We start from the raw sequence: 24,995 nt of genomic DNA, 5'->3' as shown, positions 1-24,995 counted from the left end.
ATTGGCCCCATGTTGTAGGGGTGTCCAAATTGGCAGAAGACAGGACAAAACAAGTAGGCAGGGACAGCAGAAGTGGCCAGGACCACAGTGCAGCACAAAATACTGCCCCACCAGAACCAAATATCACAGGGCAGCACAAAATAGTGCCCCTGAGGCTTCAGGCTTTGGCCTCCATGACCAGCAGAGCTGAAGGGGCTCTAGCTGGCTTGAATTAGGCATGTCCAGCAAGGACGTGCATCTGCTGCACACCCTTCCCCTAGATGGGGGTGCACTAGACTGACTCAAACTAACTAGTCCTCTCCCCACCTTGGAGGGAGGGTTAGAATGGAAAGAAGGGTTCCATTATCTGTTAACTATAGGTCTGCCATGCTTGCTGCCACCTACTGTTGAACCAGGCACATTACATTAACATAACAGTTGCACTAGAAATAGGAATGCACAGTGTAGTGGACCCGAAATAAATACACAAGATGATATGAGGTTAACCAATAAAGACAGTAATGGGGTGCAAAAGGTGCTAATGCCTCTCTGGGACGTTACAAGTGGCCCCCTGGGCATCGGCCCACCTGGAAATTTCCCTGTAGAGTCTATGGGCAATCCGCCCCTGCATACTTTGCAAAACAAAAGTGCACATAGTTTTGAGTCTTAAAAGTGTAACTGTCATTCTATTTTTATTTTTGTAATGTATAGGGGCATTTAAATTACTCAAATCGCACATTTCTATTACAAAAATAGTTCTAAAATGGCCCATTTTGTGCCTTAGCAACCCTCCTCTGTCTTCTGTGTACATAACACAGTCAGTGTTGAGCAAGTCTCCACAGGTATGTAAAAAGAAGACAGAGGAGCGTTGCTAAGGCCCAAAATGGGCCATTTTAGAACTATTTTTGTAATAGAAATGTACGATTTCGGTAATTAAAGTATATTACAAAATTGCTCAGTATCACTGCCCCTACACATTGCAAAAATATAAAAAAAAGAATGACAATTACACTTTAACCACCTCAGCCCCCAGTGCTTAAACACCCTGAAAGACCAGGCCACTTTTTACACTTCTGACCTACACTACTTTCACCATTTATTGCTCGGTCATGCAACTTACCACCCAAATGAATTTTACCTCCTTTTCTTCTCACTAATAGAGCTTTCATTTGGTGGTATTTCATTGCTGCTGACATTTTTACTTTTTTTGTTATTAATCGAAATTTAACGATTTTTTTGCAAAAAAATGACATTTTTCACTTTCAGTTGTAAAATTTTGCAAAAAAAACGACATCCATATATAAATTTTGCTCTAAATTTATTGTTCTACATGTCTTTGATAAAAAAAAAATTTTTGGGTAAAAAAAAAATGGTTTGGGTAAAAGTTATAGCGTTTACAAACTATGGTACAAAAATGTGAATTTCCGCTTTTTGAAGCAGCTCTGACTGTCATGGTCTTACCTGCTTGCTGCTCTCCTTCGTTTGACATGTGCTGGCGGCCATCTTGGGTTCTGGGTTTCTTGTAGCCTTCCACCCTGCGGCTCCTCCTTCCCCTGGGAGGAGCTGGATGCCTAGCTCATATATATAGGAGGTCTGTGGCTTCAGTTCCTTGCTTGGTCCTCCTGTGTTCACATGCTTCTAGACTGCTGCTGCTTCTGGTTCCTGATCCTGGCTTCGTCTGACTACCCTGCTGGTTCCTGATCCTGGCTTCGTCTGACTACCCTGCTGGTTCCTGATCCTGGCTTCGTCTGACTACCCTGCTGGTTCCTGATCCTGGCTTCGTCTGACTACCCTTCTGGTTCCTGACCTCTGGCTTCGCAAAGACTCTGCTCGGTTTCACCATCCGTTTGGACTTTTGCTTTACAGCTTTATTTTCAATAAAGCCTTCTTATTTTCACTTATCTCTTGTTGTACGTCTGGTTCATGGTTCCGTGACATTAGGACCAAGCCATGAATTCTGACGGTACAGGGCCATCCTCGCTACCCACGCTGGTTGCCAGACTTGATCAGCAGGATCACCTGTTGGGTCGGTTCGCTGTGGCGTTGCAAACCCTGCTTGAACGCACGGTTGTCGCTCCTGGGCTCGCTCCTACTGCCGCTCCGGTTGTTGCGCCAGAGTCTACCCCGACACCTGTTGTTGCGCCTGCGGTGTTTCGGGGTATGACCGGTTCTGCCCCTCTTCCACAGCGCTTTGGGGGAGAGCCAACTCAGTGCCGAGGTTTCCTTAACCAGGTGGGCATTTATTTTGAGTTGCTGCCACATGCCTTTCCTACTGAGAGATCAAAGGTGGGCTTCTTGATCTCGCTGCTCTCGGACAAGGCCTTGGCCTGGGCCAGCCCTTTATGGGAGAACAACAATCCGGTGGTTGCCGAGTTTTCCGGTTTTGTTGCTTCTCTTCGGAAGGTATTCGATGTGCCGGCTCGTGCTGCCTCTGCTGCGAAGCTCCTTATGTCCATCAGACAGGGTTCACGATCCGTAGCTGAATACGCCATTGAGTTTCGTACCCTGGCAGCAGAGGTGGGCTGGAATAATGAGGCTCTGGTCGCTGCTTTCTCTCATGGTCTCTCGGATGCCTTGAAGGATGAGGTTGCAGCTAAGGACCTACCAGTTGAGCTCGAGTCTCTTATTTCTTTCCTGATTTTGATTGACACCAGACTCAGGGAGAGACCTTCCTTTAAGGAGAACCTGCGGAGGTCTTCTAACAGATTGGTGCCTACGTTTGCTGTCCCACCCGTGCCTCCCTCTCCTCCCACGCCTCCTGGGGATGACTTGTCTGGGGGTGAACCCATGCAGCTGGGGTTTGCTCGCCTGTCCGAGGGGGAGAGGGCACTCCGGAGACGCGAGGGCCGATGCATGTACTGTGGTCTCGGTGGGCATTTTCGGTTGGCATGTCCGAACCGTCCGGGGAACGCTCGTACCCTGAGATCCTGTCGGGGGCAGATCTTGGGTGGAGTCTCCTCGTCCCCGGTTTCCCGTGTTGACAAACCACTGATCACTGTTGTCCTCTCCTGGGTCGGGGGCTCGGTGACGACCCAGGCGTTGGTGGACTCTGGTGCTGGTGGTTTGTTCATTGATAGTGTGTTCGCTGCCGCCAATTCCATTCCTCTGCAGGCTCGAGGTTCCCCACTGGCTCTTGAGGCGATAGACGGCAGACCCCTTCTGCCGCCACACGTGACTCATGAGACCCTTCCAGTGGGGATAGCCATTGGTGCCGTTCACAGAGTCGGTCTGCCTCCAGGTTATTTCGTCTCCACACTACTCGGTGGTCTTGGGGTACCCCTGGCTCCAGAAGCATAATCCGACTTTCGATTGGAGATCGGTCGAGATCCTCTCGTGGTCACCGCAGTGTGGGGCTAGTTGCATCCATGGGTCTGTCAAGTTGCTGTGTACTTCCTCGGACTCTCTGTTGCCTCCTGAATACGAGGAGTACCGGGATGTATTCGATAAGGTGCGCGCGGTTGCCCTACCTCCGCACCGCCCATACGATTGTGCCATAGAGTTACAATCTGGTGCCGTTCCTCCTCGTGGCAAAGTCTATCCACTGTCGGTAGCGGAGAATGAGGCCATGGAGGAGTACGTGAGGGAGGCGCTTTCACGCGGACACATTCGCAAGTCTTCGTCCCCGGCAGGGGCTGGATTTTTCTTTGTGAAAAAGAAGGGCGGTGAGTTGAGGCCTTGCATCGATTACAGGGGTCTCAATCGCATCACGATCAAGAACGCTTACCCGATACCCTTGATTTCCGAGCTGTTCGATCGCCTTAAAGGGGCCACGGTCTTTACCAAACTCGACCTGAGGGCGGCATATAACCTGGTAAGGATCAAGGCGGGCGATGAGTGGAAGACCGCGTTTAACACCAGGACCGGTCATTACGAATCCTTGGTTATGCCCTTTGGGTTGTGCAATGCGCCCGCAGTCTTTCAGGAATTCATCAACGATGTTTTCCGTGACCTGTTGCAGCAGTGTGTGGTAGTCTATTTGGATGACATCTTGGTATATTCTGAATCCATGGAGGCCCACATTCTGGATGTCAGACGAGTGTTGCAACGGTTACGAGAGAACAAGCTGTTCGGTAAGCTTGAGAAATGCGAATTTCACCGATCCCAGGTAACCTTCTTAGGTTACATCATTTCCGCTGAGGGGTTCTCCATGGATCCTGAGAAGGTTTCGGCTGTCTTACAGTGGCCCCAGCCCAGTGGTCTTCGTTCCCTGCAGCGCTTTTTGGGCTTCGCCAATTATTATCGGAAGTTCATCAGGGACTTTTCCATGCTGGCCAAGCCTCTCACGGATCTGACCAGGAAGGGCAGTAATTCCCAGGTCTGGCCGCTCGAGGCCATCCGAGCTTTTGAGGCCCTAAAGTCCGCCTTTGTGTCGGCTCCGATTCTGTCGCATCCCAACCCTGGGTTGCCCTTTGTCCTCGAGGTGGACGCGTCTGAGACGGGAGTAGGCGCCCTTCTGTCTCAGCGTAGAACACCAGAGGGTCCTCTGCTTCCTTGTGGGTTTTACTCCCGGAAACTGTCTTCCGCGGAGTGCAACTATCAGATTGGTGACAGGGAGTTATTGGCCATCGTGCAGGCCCTTAAAGAATGGAGGCACTTGCTCGAGGGTTCGGTGGTTCCGGTTCTCATCCTGACGGACCACAAGAATCTGACCTACCTTTCTGAGGCCAAGAGATTGACACCACGTCAGGCCAGATGGGCTCTGTTCTTGTCACGTTTTAATTACGTGGTCTCCTACCTACCCGGTTCCAAGAACATCAGGGCGGATGCCTTATCACGGCAGTACTCCGAGCTGTCCAGGGAGGAGTCGATTCCGACTTCGGTCATACCTCCGAATCAGATCCTGGCCGCCATTCGCACCAGCCTGACCTCTCCCCTGGGTGAGCAGATTTTGGCGGCTCAATCTGGTGCTCCCTCTGGGAGACCCAACGGCAGATGTTTTGTGCCTGAGGAGTTGCGCACTCGGTTGTTGCGAACCTACCATAACTCCAAGACCGCGGGGCATCCTGGAAAGAATCAGCTGTCCTGGGCTGTTTCACGTCTGTTCTGGTGGCCTTCCCTACGTTCCGACATCGCCGCATATGTAGCGGCATGCTCCGTTTGTGCCCAGAGTAAGTCCCCTCGGCACCTTCCGTTGGGCCTTCTGCAACCCATAGCCACCGGGGAGCGCCCATGGTCACACCTGGGGATGGATTTCATTGTGGACCTCCCTGCATCCCGAGGCCATACGGTCATTCTCATGATTGTGGATCGGTTTTCCAAAATGTGCCACTGTGTTCCTCTCAAGAAGTTACCCTCTGCACAAGAGTTGGCCACGATTTTTGCCAGGGAGGTCTTCCGGTTGCACGGTTTGCCTAAGGAGATTGTGTCGGATCGGGGGAGTCAGTTTGTGTCCAGGTTCTGGCGCGCCTTTTGCTCCCAGTTGGGGATTCATCTCTCCTTCTCCTCGGCCTACCACCCTCAGTCCAATGGGGCCGCAGAACGATCCAATCAGGCCTTGGAGCAATTCCTTCGTTGCTATGTCTCCGATCACCAAGACAATTGGGTTGACCTCCTGCCTTGGGCTGAGTTTGCCAGGAACACGGCGGTGAACTCTTCCTCTGGGACGTCTCCCTTCATGGCCAATTATGGGTTCCAACCTGCCGTGTTACCGGAGGTATTCTCTCCCCAGGATATTCCGGCTGTGGAGGATCACCTTTCCGTCCTACGTGCTTCTTGGGTACAGATCCAGAAGTCCCTTGAGGTCTCTGCGCAGCGCCAGAGACTCCAGGCTGATCGCAGACGAGCGCCTGCTCCTTCCTACCAGGTCGGAGACCGTGTATGGTTGTCCACCCGCAACCTCAACCTTCGAGTGCCCACTCCCAAGCTGGCGCCTCGCTTTGTTGGTCCCTTCCGAGTGCTTCGCAGGGTAAACCCGGTAGCCTATGCCCTTGCGCTTCCTCCTGGCATGCGGATCTCCAACGTGTTTCATGTCTCCCTGTTGAAGCCACTGGTGTGTAATCGTTTCACTTCCTCGGTTCCTCGGCCTCGTCCGGTCCAAGTGGGCAATCGTGAGGAATATGAGGTGAGCAATATCCTGGACTCACGCCTGGTCCGCGGTCGGTTGCAGTTTTTGGTCCATTGGCGTGGTTATGGTCCAGAGGAGCGTTCCTGGGTTCCCTCCGCAGATGTCCATGCTCCTGCCTTGCTCCGAGCCTTCCACGCACGCTTCCCTCAGAAACCGTTTTGTGCTCCGCGGAGGAGGGGCCCTTGAGGGGGAGGTACTGTCATGGTCTTACCTGCTTGCTGCTCTCCTTCGTTTGACATGTGCTGGCGGCCATCTTGGGTTCTGGGTTTCTTGTAGCCTTCCACCCTGCGGCTCCTCCTTCCCCTGGGAGGAGCTGGATGCCTAGCTCATATATATAGGAGGTCTGTGGCTTCAGTTCCTTGCTTGGTCCTCCTGTGTTCACATGCTTCTAGACTGCTGCTGCTTCTGGTTCCTGATCCTGGCTTCGTCTGACTACCCTGCTGGTTCCTGATCCTGGCTTCGTCTGACTACCCTGCTGGTTCCTGATCCTGGCTTCGTCTGACTACCCTGCTGGTTCCTGATCCTGGCTTCGTCTGACTACCCTTCTGGTTCCTGACCTCTGGCTTCGCAAAGACTCTGCTCGGTTTCACCATCCGTTTGGACTTTTGCTTTACAGCTTTATTTTCAATAAAGCCTTCTTATTTTCACTTATCTCTTGTTGTACGTCTGGTTCATGGTTCCGTGACACTGACTTTCTGAGCACCTGTCATGTTTCCTGAGGTTCTACAATGCCCAGACAGTACAAACACCCCACAAATGACCCCATTTTGGAAAGTACACACCCTAAGGTATTCGCTGATGGGCATAGTGAGTTCATAGAACTTTTTATTTTTTGTCACAAGTTAGCGGAAAATGATGTTTTTTTTTTTTTTTCTTACAAAGTCTCATATTCCACTAACTTGTGACAAAAAATAAAAACTTCCATGAACTCACTATGCCCATCAGCGAATACCTTGGGCTCTCTTCTTTCCAAAATGGGGTCACTTGTAAGGTTGTTATACTGCCCTGGCATTCTAGGGGCCCAAATGTGTGGTAAGGAGTTTGAAATCAAATTCTGTAAAAAATGACGAGTGAAATCCGAAAGGTGCTCTTTGGAATGTGGGCCCCTTTGCCCACCTAGGCTGCAAAAAAGTGTCACACATCTGGTATCTCCGTATTCAGTAGAAGTTGGGGAATGTGTTTTGGGGTGTCATTTTACATATACCCATGCTGGGTGAGATAAATATCTTGGTCAAATGCCAACTTTGTATAAAAAAATGGGAAAAGTTGTCTTTTGCCAAGATATTTCTCTCACCCAGCATGGGTATATGTAAAAAGACACCCCAAAACACATTCCCCAACTTCTCCTGAATACGGAGATACCAGATGTGTGACACTTTTTTGCAGCCTAGGTGGGCAAAGGGGCCCATATTCCAAAGAGCACCTTTCGGATTTCACTCGTCATTTTTTACAGAATTTGATTTCAAACTCCTTACCACACATTTGGGCCCCTAGAATGCCAGGGCAGTATAACTACCCCACAAGTGACCCCATTTTGGAAAGAATAGACCCCAAGGTATTCGCTGATGGGCATAGTGAGTTCATGGAAGTTTTTATTTTTTGTCACAAGTTAGTGGAATATGAGACTTTGTATGAAAAAAAAAAAAAAAAAAAAAAAATCATCATTTTCCACTAACTTGTGACAAAAAATAAAAAATTCTAGGAACTCGCCATGCCCCTCACGGAATACCTTGGGGTGTCTTCTTTCCAAAATGGGGTCACTTGTGGGGTAGTTATACTGCCCTGGCATTTTCCAGGGGCCCTAATGTGTGGTAAGTAGGTAAATGACCAGTGAAATCCGAAAGGTGCTCTTTGGAATATGGGCTCCTTTACCCACCTAGGCTGCAAAAAAGTGTCACACATCTGGTATCTCCGTACTCGGGAGAAGTTGGGGAATGTGTTTTGGGGTGTCTTTTTACATATACCCATGCTGGGTGAGAGAAATATCTTGGCAAAAGACAACTTTTCCCATTTTTTTATACAAAGTTGGCATTTGACCAAGATATTTATCTCGCCCAGCATGGGTATATGTAAAATGACACCCCAAAACACATTCCCCAACTTCTCCTGAGTACGGCGATACCAGATGTGTGACACTTTTTTGCAGCCTAGATGCGCAAAGGGGCCCAAATTCCTTTTAGGAGGGCATTTTTAGACATTTGGATACCAGACTTCTTCTCACGCTTTGGGGCCCCTAGAATGCCAGGGCAGTATAAATACCCCACATGTGACCCCATTTTGGAAAGAAGACACCCCAAGGTATTCAATGAGGGGCATGGCGAGTTCATAGAAATTTTTTTTTTTTGGCACAAGTTAGCGGAAATTGATATTTTTTATTTTTTTCTCACAATCTTTCAATCTTTCATGGACTCAATATGCCCCTCACGGAATATCTGGGGGTGTCTTCTTTCCGAAATGGGGTCACATGTGGGGTATTTATACTGCCCTGGCATTCTAGGGGCCCTAAAGCGTGAGAAGAAGTCTGGAATATAAATGTCTAAAAAATTTTACGCATTTGGATTCCGTGAGGGGTATGGTGAGTTCATGTGAGATTAAATTTTTTGTCACAAGTTAGTGGAATATGAGACTTTGTAAGAAAAAATAATAATAATTCCGCTAACTTGGGCCAAAAAAATGTCTGAATGGAGCCTTACAGGGGGGTGATCAATGACAGGGGGGGTGATCAATGACAGGGGGGGTGATCAATGACAGGGGGGGTGATCAATGACAGGGGGGGTGATCAATGACAGGGGGGGTGATCAATGACAGGGGGGGTGATCAATGACAGGGGGGGTGATCAATGACAGGGGGGTGATCAATGACAGGGGGGTGATCAGGGAGTCTATATGGGGTGATAACCACAGTCATTGATCATGCCCCTGTAAGGCTTCATTCAGACGTCCGGATGCGTTTTGCGGATCCGATCCATCTATCAGTGGATCCGTAAAAATCATGCGGACGTCTGAATGGAGCTTTACAGGGGGGTGATCAATGACAGGGGGGTAATCAATGACAGGGGGGTGATCAGGGAGTCTATATGGGGTGATCACCACAGTCATTGATCATGCCCCTGTAAGGCTTCATTCAGACGTCCGGATGCGTTTTGCGGATCCGATCCATCTATCAGTGGATCCGTAAAAATCATGCGGACGTCTGAATGGAGCTTTACAGGGGGGTAATCAATGACAGGGGGGTGATCAGGGAGTCTATATGGGGTGATAACCACAGTCATTGATCATGCCCCTGTAAGGCTTCATTCAGACGTCCGGATGCGTTTTGCGGATCCGATCCATCTATCAGTGGATCCGTAAAAATCATGCGGACGTCTGAATGGAGCTTTACAGGGGGGTGATCAATGACAGGGGGGTAATCAATGACAGGGGGGTGATCAGGGAGTCTATATGGGGTGATCACCACAGTCATTGATCATGCCCCTGTAAGGCTTCATTCAGACGTCCGGATGCGTTTTGCGGATCCGATCCATCTATCAGTGGATCCGTAAAAATCATGCGGACGTCTGAATGGAGCTTTACAGGGGGGTAATCAATGACAGGGGGGTGATCAGGGAGTCTATATGGGGTGATCAGGGAGTCTATATGGGGTGATCAGGGGCTAATAAGGGGTTAATAAGTGACGGGGGGGGGTGTAGTGTAGTGTAGTGGTGCTTGGTGCTACTTTACTGAGCTACCTGTGTCCTCTGGTGGTCGATCCAAACAAAGGGGACCACCAGAGGACCGGGTAGCAGGTATATTAGACGCTGTTATCAAAACAGCGTCTAATATACCTGTTAGGGGTTAAAAAAAACACATCTCCAGCCTGCCAGCGAACGATCGCCGCTGGCAGGCTGGAGATCAACTCTCTTACCTTCCGTTCCTGTGAGCGCGCGCGCCTGTGTGCGCGCGTTCACAGGAAATCTCGCGTCTCGCGAGATGACGCGTATATGCGTCCACTCGGAATGAATCAACCACCTCCAGGACGCGTCTGTGCGTACAGCGGTCCGGAGGTGGTTAAATCCTCCCACTACAGAGCACCCACCAAGCCTACCTCATTCCCATGCTATGAATTACTATCCAGCAAAATAATACTGCCATCTGCTGGCAGTACTAGCACTGGCCTGCTAATAGATTGCTTTTAAAACATTTTAGAGGTTTTTCAGTAATTATACTCTTTTTACTTTACGCATGTCCCATAACCACGTACAGGGGCGGACTGAGAACCCTCAGGGCCCCGGGGCAAAATAAATCGAGGGCCCCCTTACAGGCCCCACCCATGTTCTGCTGCAAGCCCCACCCTTGTCCCGCCTCCATGCCCCGCCTCCAGCCACACCTGACATCAACCTTTAATAAGAATTCAAAGTTAAAGCGACACAAAAGGCACCCAGACCACTTCAGCTCATTGAAGTGGTCTGGGTACAGTGTCCCTTTTGAAAATCAAGCTGCAATGTTCTAGAGAAACTGCAATAAGTCAGCCTCTAGTGGCTGGCAGCCACCTGAGGGCTTCCTGGAGTAAAACGGGCCCCGCTGCCATTACCAGGCCAGCATAACATTCGGAATCGGGGCGCCGCGCTGGGCATAACACATGGTTATTCTGCGGCGGGCCCCCATCGCGGCGGGCCCCCATCCCGGCCGGGCCCTCGGACCACGTCTGAAGTGCCCGACCGCTCAGTCCGCCCCTGTTCACATATATATTAGTAATACAGTGAGCGGGGCCCGGTGTAATAGAATACAGTGACTGCACCGGGCCCTGCTTCCATTACCAGGCCAGCATAACATTCGGAATCGGGGCGCCGCACTGGGCATAACACATGGTTATTCTGAGACGGGCCCCCATCCCGGCCGGGCCCTCGGACCACGTCCGAAGTGCCCGACCGCTCAGTCCGCCCCTGACCACGTATGAAACAATGATACTTACATGTTCCATGCCGCTCTGTTCCTGCACGCCTGCTCCCATTCAATCATCTTCCTGCAAAGTATGGACACGGTCACCTGCGCTGCTGCAGCCAATCACAGGCTTCAGTGGTGACATGTTCCTGAGATCACCCAACTATTCATTCACCCAACTATTAATTCTCACGATCACCAGTCCCAGTACAAAGGATGATTATTGATTTATTTTTACATAAAGTGAATCTTCCACTGATCCAAGAGATTCCCACTCAGCAGCGAAGCAATGTAGGATCTGATACCTAATTATATTAATGAGCAAGATTTTACCCTAAATAATACAACATAACCGCAAAACTCCCTGGTCTAATAGAGAATGGTGGGACCCTGGACATTAGGGAAGGATCCACATGGGATTAAGGTCATCCCTAGGTGGTTTATGCTATTAGTTTTGGCCAGTCTCTGCCACGGATGCTGGTACAATCATTGTGGACGTCGCCTCCAGAATTCCCTCATCGAGTCAAGCTTCAGTTTCTACGGGGGTTGACCCTCAACCAATGGGATCACCGGCTGGTTCGTCCTCGGCGGTGGCATCCAACTCGGCAGGAGGGACGGGGGCATTGCAGCAGGGTGAGTTGCCAGCTGTTTCTTTGCTTCTACCTCTGTTATCGCAGGTTTTAAATGCCTTACAAGGTTTGCCTACGGCACCTCAGTCGGTGTCTGCCCCCCTCCCTGTCGCTGGTTCTGCTCTGTTTCCGCGGCCGATTGATGTATCTGCGGCATGGCGTCCAGCGGCTCCGGGTGGACAGGGATTGGATGTTGCGGGGGCGGACGAGCCTATTCCTACGCCGCCTGTTAGGGCGAAGGGAGTCCCAGAGACGTGTTACAAGGAAGCGGTGACATGTACTTTGTCTCCGTTGGGTTTCCATTTATCTGCATCTGTTAAGGAGAAGATTTATAATAATGAATATGTTGATATCTTGTGCCTTTTGCCGGCTTCAAAGGATTTTGTTGTGAAGCCGGAGAAGGGAGAAGATAAGCTGGGTTTGGATGACCGCAAGCGGCCTGTGTGGTGGTCATTCTATAACTGGCTGCAAGCATTTTGTATATTCGCTAGTGTTTTAGGTGAGCGTAGGCCCGAATCTTGTTCGGGGCTGTTTCAGCATCTTGAAATTGTTTTGGAGGCATATAAAAAATTCCGGTTTAGGTTGGTATTTTTATGATGAGGGTATCCGTCAGAAATTAGCTGTTTATCCGTCAGTGCGCTGGGGAGTTAAAGATGTGGGCCTTCGGTTGATTTTGATGTTGCCGCAGCGTTTCTCCCCAGCACATAGACCGATTGCTAATCAAAGTGTGGGCCTGTTGCGTAAGGGTACCTGTTTTGCATTTAATTTTACTCAGTGTCGATGGCCTGCCACGTGTAAATACAAGCACAAATGCTCTTTTTGTGGGGGGGGCACCCAATGTCCAGAGGTTTTAAGAAAGCTAGCCTCTTTGGCCCCCCCATCTTCAAAAGAATTGTTGGGAAAAAGCTTGGAGTCCAGTAAGGTTGTTGATCATGCTGCCTTGGCTAAGGCACTATCCAAATCAACAGATGGCTGAATTGTTAATTAATGGTTTTCAGGATGGGTTTGTAATACCAGGTTTTTCAGGTTCAGGGTGTTCGGTGGTTAGAAATCTTTTGTCTGTTTGTCAGTTCCCTAATGTAGCTGTAGATAAAGTTGTTAATGAGTTGTCCTTAGGTAGAGTAGCTGGCCCTTTTGTTTACCCCCCCTTTTGGAAATTTCCGTATATCCCCCTTAGGGGTTGTTCCTAAGAAGGAGCCTAACTCTTTTAGGCTCATTCACCATTTGTCGTTTCCGCTTGGTTCGTCTTTGAATGACGAGATTGATAAGAGTTTGGCATCAGTGTCCTATGCTTTTTTTTATTACGCCATTAGCTTGATTAAAGATTTTGGGTCTGGCTCTATTGGCTAAGGCGGACATAAAATCCGCTTTTCGTTTGTTGCCGGTTCAACCGGTCGGTTTTAATTCGCTAGGTTTTTGTCTTTTTGGTTTTTTCCTTTTTGACCGGTGTCTACCTATGGGCTGCTCGTTGTCTTGCTTTTATTTTGAAGCTTTTTCATGTTTTCTGGAATGGGTTGTGGCTGTTCGGATGCCTATGGGTTCATTGACGCACTATCTGGATAATTTTTTGTTTATTGGTCCTGGTTCCTCTCCAGCTTGTGCACGGCTCCTTGATTGTTTTATGAGCGTTTGTGCTTCCTTTGGCTTTGGGTAAAACCGTTTTTTCATGTACATGTTTAGAGTATTTAGGGATTGTAATTGACACAGTTGCTGGTGAATTCAGAATACCTTTTGAGAAAATAGCTAAAGCTGCGTTCTCAGTGTTATTTCGTAGGTCAAGGGCCACAGTAAAGGAAATTCAATCTCTTTTGGGTTTATTGGTATTTTTTTCCAAGGTTATGCCATTAGCACGTATTTTTTCTCGTTGTTTATCTTTGCTTATTGTTGGGTTGAGGAATCCTGCCCTTCATGTCCGGATCTCTAGGGAGGTTCAGGATGATTTATTTGTCTGGTTGGGTTTTTTTCAGGGTTTTAATGGTCGCCTGATTTGGCAGTCTGATTTTAATTATGCTGCTGATCTACAGATGTTTCTGGTTCAGTAGGTTTTGGTGCTTTTTTTCAGGGGAAATGGTGTGCTGAGCGTTGGCCCCAGTTGTGGTTTGATAAAGGATTAGTGAAGAATTTGGTATTGTTGGAATTATTCCCGGTTATTGTTGCTGTTACACTATGGGGTTCTCAGTTCAAGAATAGGAAGTTGATCCTCAACACGGATAATAAGGGTGTTGTCTTTGTCATCCAAGTGTAGTATGGTTGAATTTGTTCAGACATTTAGTTTTGCTATGCTTGAGTTGGAGCAGTGCATATTCCTGGTAGATCGAATGAGGTTGCTGATGCGTTATCCCGTTTTCAGTTTTGCAGATTCCGTCAGTTGGTTCCTTATGCAGAGCAGGAGGGAGAACGGTGCCCGCTTCACCTGTGGACTGTGATATGGTCATGATTATGCGACTTTTGCGGCAATCGTTTGCCCCATCTACCTGGTCAAGTTATGTAAGCGCTTGGTCCAAATGGTCTAGTTTTATGTCTGACTTATCATTGTCTCCCTTGATACTGTCGGAGCAGTCGGCTGTTGCCTTTTGCTTATCTTTGTTTCGTAAGCGGTTGGCCTATTCGACGGTATGTCGGATTCTTGCAGGGGTTTAATTTTTTATGAGATTGTTAGGAAATAGGTCTTTTAGTGAAATTTTCATTATTAAGCATTTGTTGAAGGGGTATAAGAAAAGGTAATTGTGTTTTGGACGGGCGTTGTCCTATTACTCCTGATATACTGTTATCTTTGGTGTCAGTTAATAGTTCAGTTTGTTTTTCGGATTATGAAGCTTGTTTGTTTTACACAGTCTATGTTCTGATGTTCTTCGGTGCATTGCGCATTAGTGAGCTCCTTCCAAGATCTAGGTTTCAGTTGACGGGCTTACTTAGTTCCTCGGTTTTGTGTTTTTCGGACTGTGTTAAGATGTTCATTAGTCATTCCAAGACGGATCAAGGTGGTAGAGGTTGTTGGATTCGTATTGGGGGCATCCCCATCAGTCCAGTATGCCCGGTTCGCCTATGTTTAAAATATTTGTCTGTACGCCCCCATGGTTCGGTTAATTTTTTGGTTCATATGGATGGTTTCCCATTGACTCCGTTTCGTGCGGTGTTTTCACGTGGACTTTCAGTTTTGGGTTTGAGTGATCGTAATTTTTCTTCCCATTCCTTTTGTATCGGGGCTGCGACTGAGGCTTTTCGTCTTGGTCTTGAGTCCACAATTCAGGGGATTGGTCGTTGGTCATCTAGTTGTTATACTTCTTATGTCCGTCCGGATTTAATTGATTGATGTATCATTTATTTCAGGTAAGGTTGTATGGATCATTGGTCACTCCTTTATCCACTGGGCGAAGATGAGAGCCAGTGTACGACCTTATGGACTTAATTTATCTATGTCATCAGAAGCGGTACAGATTTATTGGAATGGTGTAAGAGGTCTGAGATGGTCTGATTTATGGAATCAGATATTGGTAATGGCTGCGGAGTATCCGGACCCAGATTTAATTGTTATACATCTTGGGGGTAATGATATTGGGAAGCTGGGTACTATGGATCTAGTTTTCCAGATGAAGTCTAGTTTAATGACAGTGCGTCGATGTTTTCCACATGCCAGAATTGTATTTTCTGAAATTGTTCCACGTCTAATTTGGCTCCACTCGCCTGACATGAAGCAACTGGACAGAATCAGTCGCAGGATTAACAGATTAATGTCAAAATTCCTCCCTATGCTATGGGGTTTTACTTTTCGCCATATTGATTTAGAAGGTGGTGTGCCCGGCCTTTATTTTTCGGATGGGGTACATTTATCTGACATTGGCTTGGATATTTTTAATTTGGATTTACAAGCCATTGTTGAGCTTAGTTTTGGTGGGGTGGGGCCTGCTGCGCCTTTATAGGCTGGTGGGGTATGCGTTGTTTCATAAGCTGCAATTTTTGAGCTTGAGCTTATGGCTGAGCTCGTGTTTTTTGTATATGAGGTCAAATGAATGTTTAAATTGAGTTGGTAATGTTAAATTATTAATTTATAATGAGCTTGAGCTTATGGCTGAGCTCGTGTTTTTGAGTTCACTAGAATTTTTTATTGAGTTGTTAATGTTAAATTATTAATTTAGTAAAAAATATTTTCCAATCAAATTGACTGGTTTCAGTGTTTTTATTGATATGATTAGGAATATGTTAAGTGGGGTATGACCTTTCATCCCATGACTGCATACATCCTCTGCTGCACTTGTCATCCATCACATATACTCCAACCACATCCCAAGCTGCAGACATAATTTAGCTATTATATCACGTCTTATATTACAGACAGTCATATCCGGAGCTGCAGTCATTTATTCTTCTGTTAAATCGTGTTTTATACTCTAGTCACATCCAAAGCTACAGTCACAACTCTACTGTTACATCATGTGTAAAACTCCAGTCAAATCAAGAGCAGAAGCTATTACATCACATGCTGTTACTTCACATGTTATATTGCAGTCACATCCAGAGCTGAATTCTGATTTTATACTTTATACTTCAATCACATGGTGTCTTAACTCCTTAACACCAAACCATTACTTTAACCACCTATATAAATAACCAAAGATTACTCCATTTTCATTATTTCAATGATCTTTATTAAAATGGATAATATTGGCCACGGTGTGTATATGTTACTTTAACTTCATATATAAATACCTATATCTCAACTTTTATATAACTGACCGATAAACATATTCAGATAGCCCACTCAAAGAGTGACTATTCCCCCTTACGCCATAAAGCAAAGCTTAAATGGCTTAAGATACACCATGACCCTTCTCAATCAAATTCTGAAATCCTATATTAAGTATGTCCAAACCTATATCTGACAATGAAAGCTTACTTTCATTGTATAATCCTTCCACAAAACCCTCCAATTCTAGATGTCTGCATGATAGGTTATTATTATCTATCATGAATCTCTCCATGTTTTTATTCACACGTTTCCTTATTTTTTCCAAGAAGGAAAGCTGACCGGACTTCCAATCCCATCTGGAAACAATATCCGACAGGGCTAAATTAGACTGATAAAACAAAGTTTGGACCTTAACTATAATATTTTTTAAATCTTTTAAAAACAGGTGTACTAATCCTACCGATATCATCAGTACCTACATGTAATATAATTAAACTCGGTTTTGGCCAACATCTAGAAACAGAGACACAAAAGGAATATATTTCCTGTAAACGAATACCTGGTATACCTCTCCAAAATATAATGGTATCGTTCCCAAACCCCAAGTTGTCAGATCCGAACCTCATCGTAGACCGCTGGCAAGCCGCTGAGATGAGTTCGTTCCCTAAGAAGGACAAGAGATACTAACGGGGGCAGACAGCCCTGACCTCCAACGAGGCCCAGAGGTACTAACGGGGGCAGACAGCCCTGACCGCCAACATGATGAGCTCCTCACTCTTTTCTGGGAAATGGTTGAATGTACTGACTAAGATTGCTTCAATGATCTTGTTGATTTTACCAATTAGTAGTATGGGAGAAGTAGCCGCAACTAGTAAGGGCGGCGTCATCACCTTTTGGTATAATTCATCTAACACTCACGTAGCTACCTACACCTTTTGTCTTTGTGATATATTGAAAACATGTTCATATTATAACTACTGTTCCAACGACTATGCAGAAGGACAGGCCTATATATGTGTAACAGACTCATACTGGGGAAAAGGTTGTGCATACTGGGGATCAGTGGGATGGAATACAGGGACTGAATGGGGATACAAGCCAGAAAGCACCCTCCAAAGGAGGGATAAAAATTCTAAGTCCCTTTTGACTAGAATGACACTCCTTGAAAGAAGGACGTGTTATGTGGACACTTCCTCATTGAATTATTGCAAACAAAGGTCAGCGGAAATGAAAATTGTACTGACAATAGAAAACCCTGGTAAATATGATGGAGATTATGTATTGGGATGGTACTTCCATAAAATGTGGGGAGCTGCGACTTCCCGGGTAACACAAATGTTCAGACTCAGAGATATGTATAAGTCTAAGGAATACCAACCCATCATAGGTGTCTCCAAAAACCCACTAGCCCCACATATAGTTTCCTTAAAAAACCTAAGGGCCATATCTGATCCCACATATGAGGATACTTTAGCCATGTAGACGGGTTTTTCTTATGCTAATTTGTGGCTGGAGTGGATGAAGTATAGTGCAGCCTCTGTGAATAAAAGTAACTGTTACATATGCGGTGCTGCCAAGCCACACCTAGGTACCGTACCCCGTGTTACCAGAAAGTGTTGAAGAATGTTTTTTGACTCTTTTTGTTAATGTCTTATTACCACAGTGCATGTACAGAATGGAAATCAAAATACCCTCTGTTGTTAAAAAATCCTCACCCAGGGGCAGGTATCCAGGTATATCCAGGTAACTACACATGTTACAAAGGGAGTACACATGGGAGGAATGTACAGAATTTCACCAAAGGTTATTGTCACAAATACAGCAATCTGAACATATCCCTCACTCAGAACCAAGTATACTCCATAGGAGATGTGTACTGGATCTGTGGAGATGGAAAAATAAGATCCAGACTGGAAGGTGCCTGGAAAGGTGAATGTGCGCTTGCCAAAGTTATAATGAACATGCACATTTTTACTGAATCAGATATTACAGACAAAGGGGTGCTAAAGATAAATAAAAGAAGCAGCCCCCTTTCAAGTTTTGATCCCCATGTGTATATAGATGCAATAGGTGTTCCAAGAGGGGTCCCAGATGAGTTTAAAGCTAGAGATCAAGTAGCTGCCGGATTTGAATCAATATTTCCCATCATTACTGTGAATAAAAATGTGGATTGGATAAATTACATATACTACAATCAGCAAAGGTTTGTAAACTATACCAGAGATGCATTACAAGGGGTAGCAAAAGAACTACAAGCGGACTCAATCATGACATTCCAGAATCGAATGGTGTTGGATATGATTCTTGCAGAGAAGGGCGGAGTGTGCCGAGTATTGACTGATCCAACCTCCTGTTGCACATACATACCAAATAATACTGGCCCCACTGGTAAGGTCACAATAGCTATACAAAAGCTTGGAGATCTGTTAATAGAACTGAAAAAGAACTCCGGTATAAATAATCCATGGGATCAATACTTTGGGTGGTTCACAAGTTGGAAACAAGGTCTCATGCAACTAGGGATTGTCATACTAATAGTAATTGTAGTAAAAGGTGTAGTAGCATTATGTGTTATTCCTTGTGTGAGACGAATGCTAGAAAAAGGGCTCTCTAATATGTCATTATATCAGACTACTCTACCCCAGGAGGATCGAAGCCCAGATGGGTATAAGAATTACCTAATATCATATAGAGGAAAAAAAGGACAAGAAAGAAAAGAACCATGTAGTGTGATACACTAAAGGTTCTAAGAGGGGATTTGAAAGGAATCCATGTTTTTATATGTTAAAACTAAATCTGCTTTCTGTTAAAGTTTCATTTCTTTGTTAGAAACTAACTCTGATTGCTGTTAAGAAATAAGTTTCTTTTCTCTGTAACCCTGAATTTTATCTCTTTGGCACTACTCCCGGACAATATTCCTAATATGGAAGTTCCGTTTTTGTTTCTCTTTTTCTGTCTGTAGAATAGAACGTGTTAATATGATAGGTTGAATAAACAACTTACATTGATATGCTAATAAAGGGGGTAAAGCCCCCTCTATATAACCTGTGTGCATTAAAAATAAACTTCAGTGTTCATTCAGTACACCATTGTTGTGTCTTTTATTCCCTACTGAGTGAAGCGCTCTCCTGACGTCAGACCCAAACCAAGCCGATACTAGAAGTTTGGTGCCAGGGGTACCAAGTGGGACGTTGAGATTTCCTATCAGGCGCTCTGTAATTCAGCTCCGCAAGCACGATGAAAGCACCAGCAGTTGAAAGGTGAAGCAGGGAATGACGGCTCCCTGCATCATCATTGTATTTAAAGGGACTGTGCCAAGTTTTTAAGTTATCCCTTATCCACAGGATAGGAGAAAACTAGCTGATTGCTGCGGTCTGACCGCTGACAAACCGTTCCCCCGTTCTGATGAAGAGGCAGATGGTGCATGCACCCTACTGCTCAATTCATTGTCTATGGGAGCAACAGAGATAGACAAGCACTGTACTCTGCTATTTTCGGAGCTCCTATAAAGAATGAATGGACCTGCTGCTCCATCAGAACAGGAGAATGGGATCCTTATTCTTGTGATCGGTGGGGGTCTCAGAGGTCAGACCTCCGGTGATCAGCTAGTTACCGTATATCCTATCCTGTGGATAGGGGATAACTTAAAAACTTAGCACAACCCCTCTAACTGCCCTTAGGATGCAGAGTCAGTTTAGAGCGGGACATACCACAGCCGTCCCCAGACCGCAGGAAAGCCGCTGGTTCGGGTACGGTTTGAGCTAATTTTTTAGAAAATTCGATTTGGCAAATTTTTCGGGAAAAATTTGATTCGATCCAAATATATTTGCAGCGAATCGCGTTAAAAAACTATTTCCTGGCTGCAGAGAGCCTTTATAGTGGCGTAGAACACTGTGCCTTGCAGTAACACGCATAGGGAGTCTGCTGTGGTAGTGAAACAATACTGTGAGTCAGTATGACATGCAGATGACAGGCGTCGCTCTTAGAATCACTGCACACTTCACTTATTAGGGCAGTCACGGGGCCAAAACTGACCAAATAACTCAAGTATCAACTCAGCCTTACAGGTAGATGTTAGCGTCAAGAAGAAGCGCACTCCTTTTACACTGTCGTCAGCTGATTCCACATAGATGTCTACAGAAGCTGTTCTATTAAAAGCTTATACAAGTAGAGCCCCCTGACAGAGTGGAGAGGGTGTCAGCAGTAAGTTTGTGTTGACATCACTGATTAATTCTCTGATCCGTCAGAACAATTACCCAGAAAAAACTGGTCCTGTCTGTGGAGCATCCGCCTTCACTTGGTCAGCATTTGCTCAATAATCCAGCAGTATTTCTAAAGCAAAAAAAACGGAGTGGATCTAAAACAGAGATGACACGTGAATGGAATATTTGCATGTCTTTTGTGTTGTCTACCCACTCCTGCTTTTGGCTACCAAATCATAAGCCAATTCTGATGGGACCATACAGGCCTTACAGCTGCTACACAGACAGGATCCGTTGTGTGTCTCGTTTTTCCTTCCTTCTGACAGATCAAAAGAAGTGTCAAATAAATGATGATGTCAGCCAGGCCGAAAGCCAAAATAGTGGCCCAATCATGAAGTGGGGAGGGTGGGAACAGCATGAGGAGACCACAGAGTGGCCCAATGACAGGGTCTAGAGGTGGAAGCAGTATGAGGAGGCCACCGAGTGGCACAATGACAGAGTCTGTAGGTGGCGGCAGCATCATTAGGAGAAGGCCACCGAGTGGCACAATGACCGAGTCTGCAGGTGGAGGCAGCAGTAGCAGCATCAGGAGCAGGCCACAGAGTGGCACAATGAGTGTGGAGGTGGCAGCAGCATGAGTAGGCCACAGAGTGGCAAGGTGACATATTGTGGAGGTGGATGGCAATACCAGTACCCGCTGAAGATGGTGGGTGAAAGAAGGAGCACTTTGCATCAGATGTGTGGCATCAGGCGGGTAACAGTATCAGAATAGTTGCTGAGGCAGGTAGCCAGAAGAAACCGGTCTCTTTTGTTAAATTGTTGGTGTGGCACCATGGATGATCAAGTCTGATGCATCAGGCATTGGTGTGTGGAAATCCTGTCTGATACACGCCTGATTCATCTTGATGCAGTGTCCCACTATGTGCTATATGAGAGCACTTTAAACTCTTGCTAAATGTCATATTAAATGTATTGTGGTATCATGCTGTAATTTCCTTTAACAGGCTGGCAGTCATTTGCCTTTATTCGCCCCTAGGTGGGGCTGGCACACAAAATTCACAAAAGATTTTACTACATATAACAGCATCACTAAATACAATATTTTTTTCCACCGAAATAAGTCACAAAAGATTTTGCCACATAGAGGTGCAGCGCTTAACGCTGAATACATTTTTTTTTTTTCCACCGAAATAAGTCCCAAAAGAATTGACCACATATACAGTGCCTTGCAAAAGTATAGACTTTTGACTTTTTTCGTATTTTGTTACATTACAGCATTTTATATGTTTTGTTAATCTGAATTTTATGTGATGGATCAGAACACAATAGTCTAAGTTGGTGAAGTGAAATGATTTAAATATATAAATAAAACTATTGTTTAGAAATAGAAAACAGAAAATTGGCATATGAGTATGTATTCACTCCCTTTGTTAGGAGGCCCATAAAAAGCTCTGGTGCAACCAATTACCTTCAGAAGACACATAATTAGTGAAATGATGTCCACCTGTGTGCAATCTAAGTGTCACATGATCTATCATTACATATACACACCTTATTTGAAAGGCCCCAGAGGCTGCAACACCTAAGCAAGAGGCATCACTAACCAGACACTGCCATGAGTCAGGGTTAGGTTATAAAAAAAATATCTCCAGAAGATCCAGATGATCTCCAGGAGCACCATCAAATCTATCAAAACCAAATGGAAAGAACATGGCACAACAGCAAACCTGTCAAGAGACGGCCGTCCACCAAAACTCACATACCGGGCAAGGAGGGCATTAATCAGAGAGACAGCACAGAAACCTAAGGTAACCCTGGAGGAGCTGCACAGTTCCACAGCAGAGACTGGAGTATCTGTACATAGGACGACAAAAAGCCATAAGCTCCATAGAGTTGGGCTTAATGGCAGAGTGGCCAGAAGAAACCCATTACTTTCAGGTAAAAACAAAAAGGCACGTTGTGAGTTTGCGAAAAGGCATGTGGGAGACTCCCAAAATGTATGGAGGAAGGTTCTTTGGTCTGATGAGACTAAAATTGAACTTTTTGGCCATCAAAGAAAACGTTATGTCTGGCACAAACCCAACACATCACATCACCCAAAGAACACCATCCCCAGTGAAACATGGTGGTGGCAGCACCAGGAAAGATGGATGGTGCTAAATACAGGGATTTTCTTGAGCAAAACCTGTACCATTCTGTGCGTGATTTGAGGCTAGGACGGAAGTTCACCTTCCAGCAGGACAATGAACCCCAAACACACTGCTAAAGCAACACTTGAGTGGTTTAAAGAGGACCTTTCACTACTGTACAAACTAAAAACAAACTATATCAGTGGGCAGAGCGGCGCCCAGGGGTCCCCCTGCACTTACTAGTATGTCTGGGCGCCGCTCCGTTCGCCCGGTATAGGCTCCGGTGTCTGCGCTCCCTCTGTTGTACTGGAGTGATTTCTTGTATGAGGCGTGTCCCTTGCTGCAGCACTGGCCAATCGCAGCGCACAGCTCATAACCAGGCTATAAGCTGTGCGCTGCGATTGGCCAGCGCTGCAGCAAGGGACACGCCTCATACAAGAAATCACTCCAGTACAACAGAGGGAGCGCAGACACCGGAGCCTATACCGGGCGAACGGAGCGGCGCCCAGACATACTAGTAAGTGCAGGGGGACCCCTGGGCGCCGCTCTGCCCACTGATATAGTTTGTTTTTAGTTTGTACAGTAGTGAAAGGTCCTCTTTAAGGGGAAACATGTAAATGTTTTGGGATGGCCCAGTCAAAGCCCAGATGTCAATCCAATAGAAAATCTGTGGTCAGACTTAAAAATTGCTGTTCACAAGCACAAATCATCCAAATTAAAGAAGCTGGAGCAGTTTTGCAAGGAGGAATGGTCAAAAATCCCAGTGGTAGGATGTGACAACTGCTCATAGAGACTTCTCCAAAGAGACTTGGAGCTGTGATTGCTACAAAGTATTGACTTTAGAGGGGTGAATGGTTATGCACATTGACTTTTTCTGTTATTTTGTCCTATTTGTTGTTTGCTTCACAATAAAAAAATAATTAAAAACATCTTCAAAATTGTGGGCATGTTCTGTAAATTAAATCATGCAAATCCTCAAACAATCCATGTTAATTCCAGGTTTTGAGGCACCAAAATACAAAAGGCACTGTAAGTGGCTGCGCTTAATGCTGGATATGATTTTTTTTTCCCACCGAAATTAGTCCTAAAATATTTTACCACATATATCTGCAGCGCTGAACGCCGAATATATTTTTCTTTTTCCACGTATATAAGCCACTAAAGGCTTTTCAACACAGGGTTATAGGCTGTCCGTTTAAAAAAAAACAACAGCACCTGAGGCGGAGTGATCTGAAGTGAACGGGGCGTAGTGGAGGAAGTAGGTCTGCGCTGGAAGAGCGAGACGTCGTCTTTGTGCGGTTTCTGTGCTGCAGAGAAGTCCCCGTATTATACAGTAAGCAATACCGCAGATAGATACGGCTGGTGTGAATTAGTTCGCATTTTTGTGCAGGGTTAGTGCATAGTGTATTAACCTGTATTGGTGCGCCGCTCTTATGGACGTCATCACATAAGCATGCAGTGTGTGAAGCGTAAATACAAAATTTCGTCATGACATTATTAAGTCCATACCACATATAAGTGAGGCGCTGAATGCTGAATATATATTTTTTTCTACAGAAATACACCACAAAAGGCTTTACCACATATAACTGCAACAGTGAACGCTGAATATATTTAAATTTTTCTACTGATATACGTCAATAGAGGTTTGAAGTGGTGGAAAGGGTACTTTTTACCAAACAGGTGTCTCACCGAAGGCAGAAATACTAGAGAGAGGATTTCAAAGCACACATTTGGAAAAATAAAAAATTACCAGCAGACCCCAATTTTTCACTTTCACAAGGAGTTAAAGATGAAAATGCACCCCAGTATATGTTCCCCATTTTGCGAACACCCCATATGTGCTCGTAGCCTGCTGTTTTGACGTACAGCAGGCCTCTACACGCAAAGTATAAAATATGGTTTTTGCAGGCCTGAATTGGCAGACATGGATTTTAGCTGCCATGTCATATTTAAAAAAATTCCTGAGGTCCCCAGAAATGAAAAACCCCAAGAAGTGACCCCATTTCGGAAACAGCACCCCTGTACCAACATTTTAAGTGGTGGAAAGGGTACTTTTTACCAAACAGGTGTCTCACAGACAGCAGAAATACTAGAGAGAAGATTTCAAAGCGCAGATTTGTAAAAATGAAAAATTACTAGCAGACCCCAAATTTTCACTTTCACAGGGGGTTAAAGGAGAAAATGCACCCCAGTATATGTTCCCCATTTTCTCCCTATTTTACGAACACCCCATATGTGCTCGTAGCCTGCTGTTTTGGCACACAGCAGGGCTCTACAGGCAGACCCCAATTTTTCACTTTCACAAGGGGTTAAAGGAGAAAATGCACCCGAGTATATGTTCCCTATTTTCTCCTTATTTTGCGAACACCCCATATGTGCTCGT

At 45.8% G+C, this 24,995-nt stretch overlaps 1 protein-coding gene across 2 annotated transcripts in view; it reads right to left on the bottom strand.

Moving 5' to 3' along the window:
• Positions 1–24,995, bottom strand: part of GOLGA1 (golgin A1) — a 799,579-nt gene that overhangs the window by 296,491 nt on the left and 478,093 nt on the right. The window lies entirely within an intron of this gene.

This window comes from Bufo bufo, chromosome 8, assembly GCF_905171765.1.
Source record: "Bufo bufo chromosome 8, aBufBuf1.1, whole genome shotgun sequence".
Classification (NCBI taxonomy): Eukaryota; Metazoa; Chordata; class Amphibia; order Anura; family Bufonidae; genus Bufo; species Bufo bufo.
Note: the sequence above shows the minus strand (reverse complement) of the source record. Positions and strands in the feature narration are given on the sequence as shown.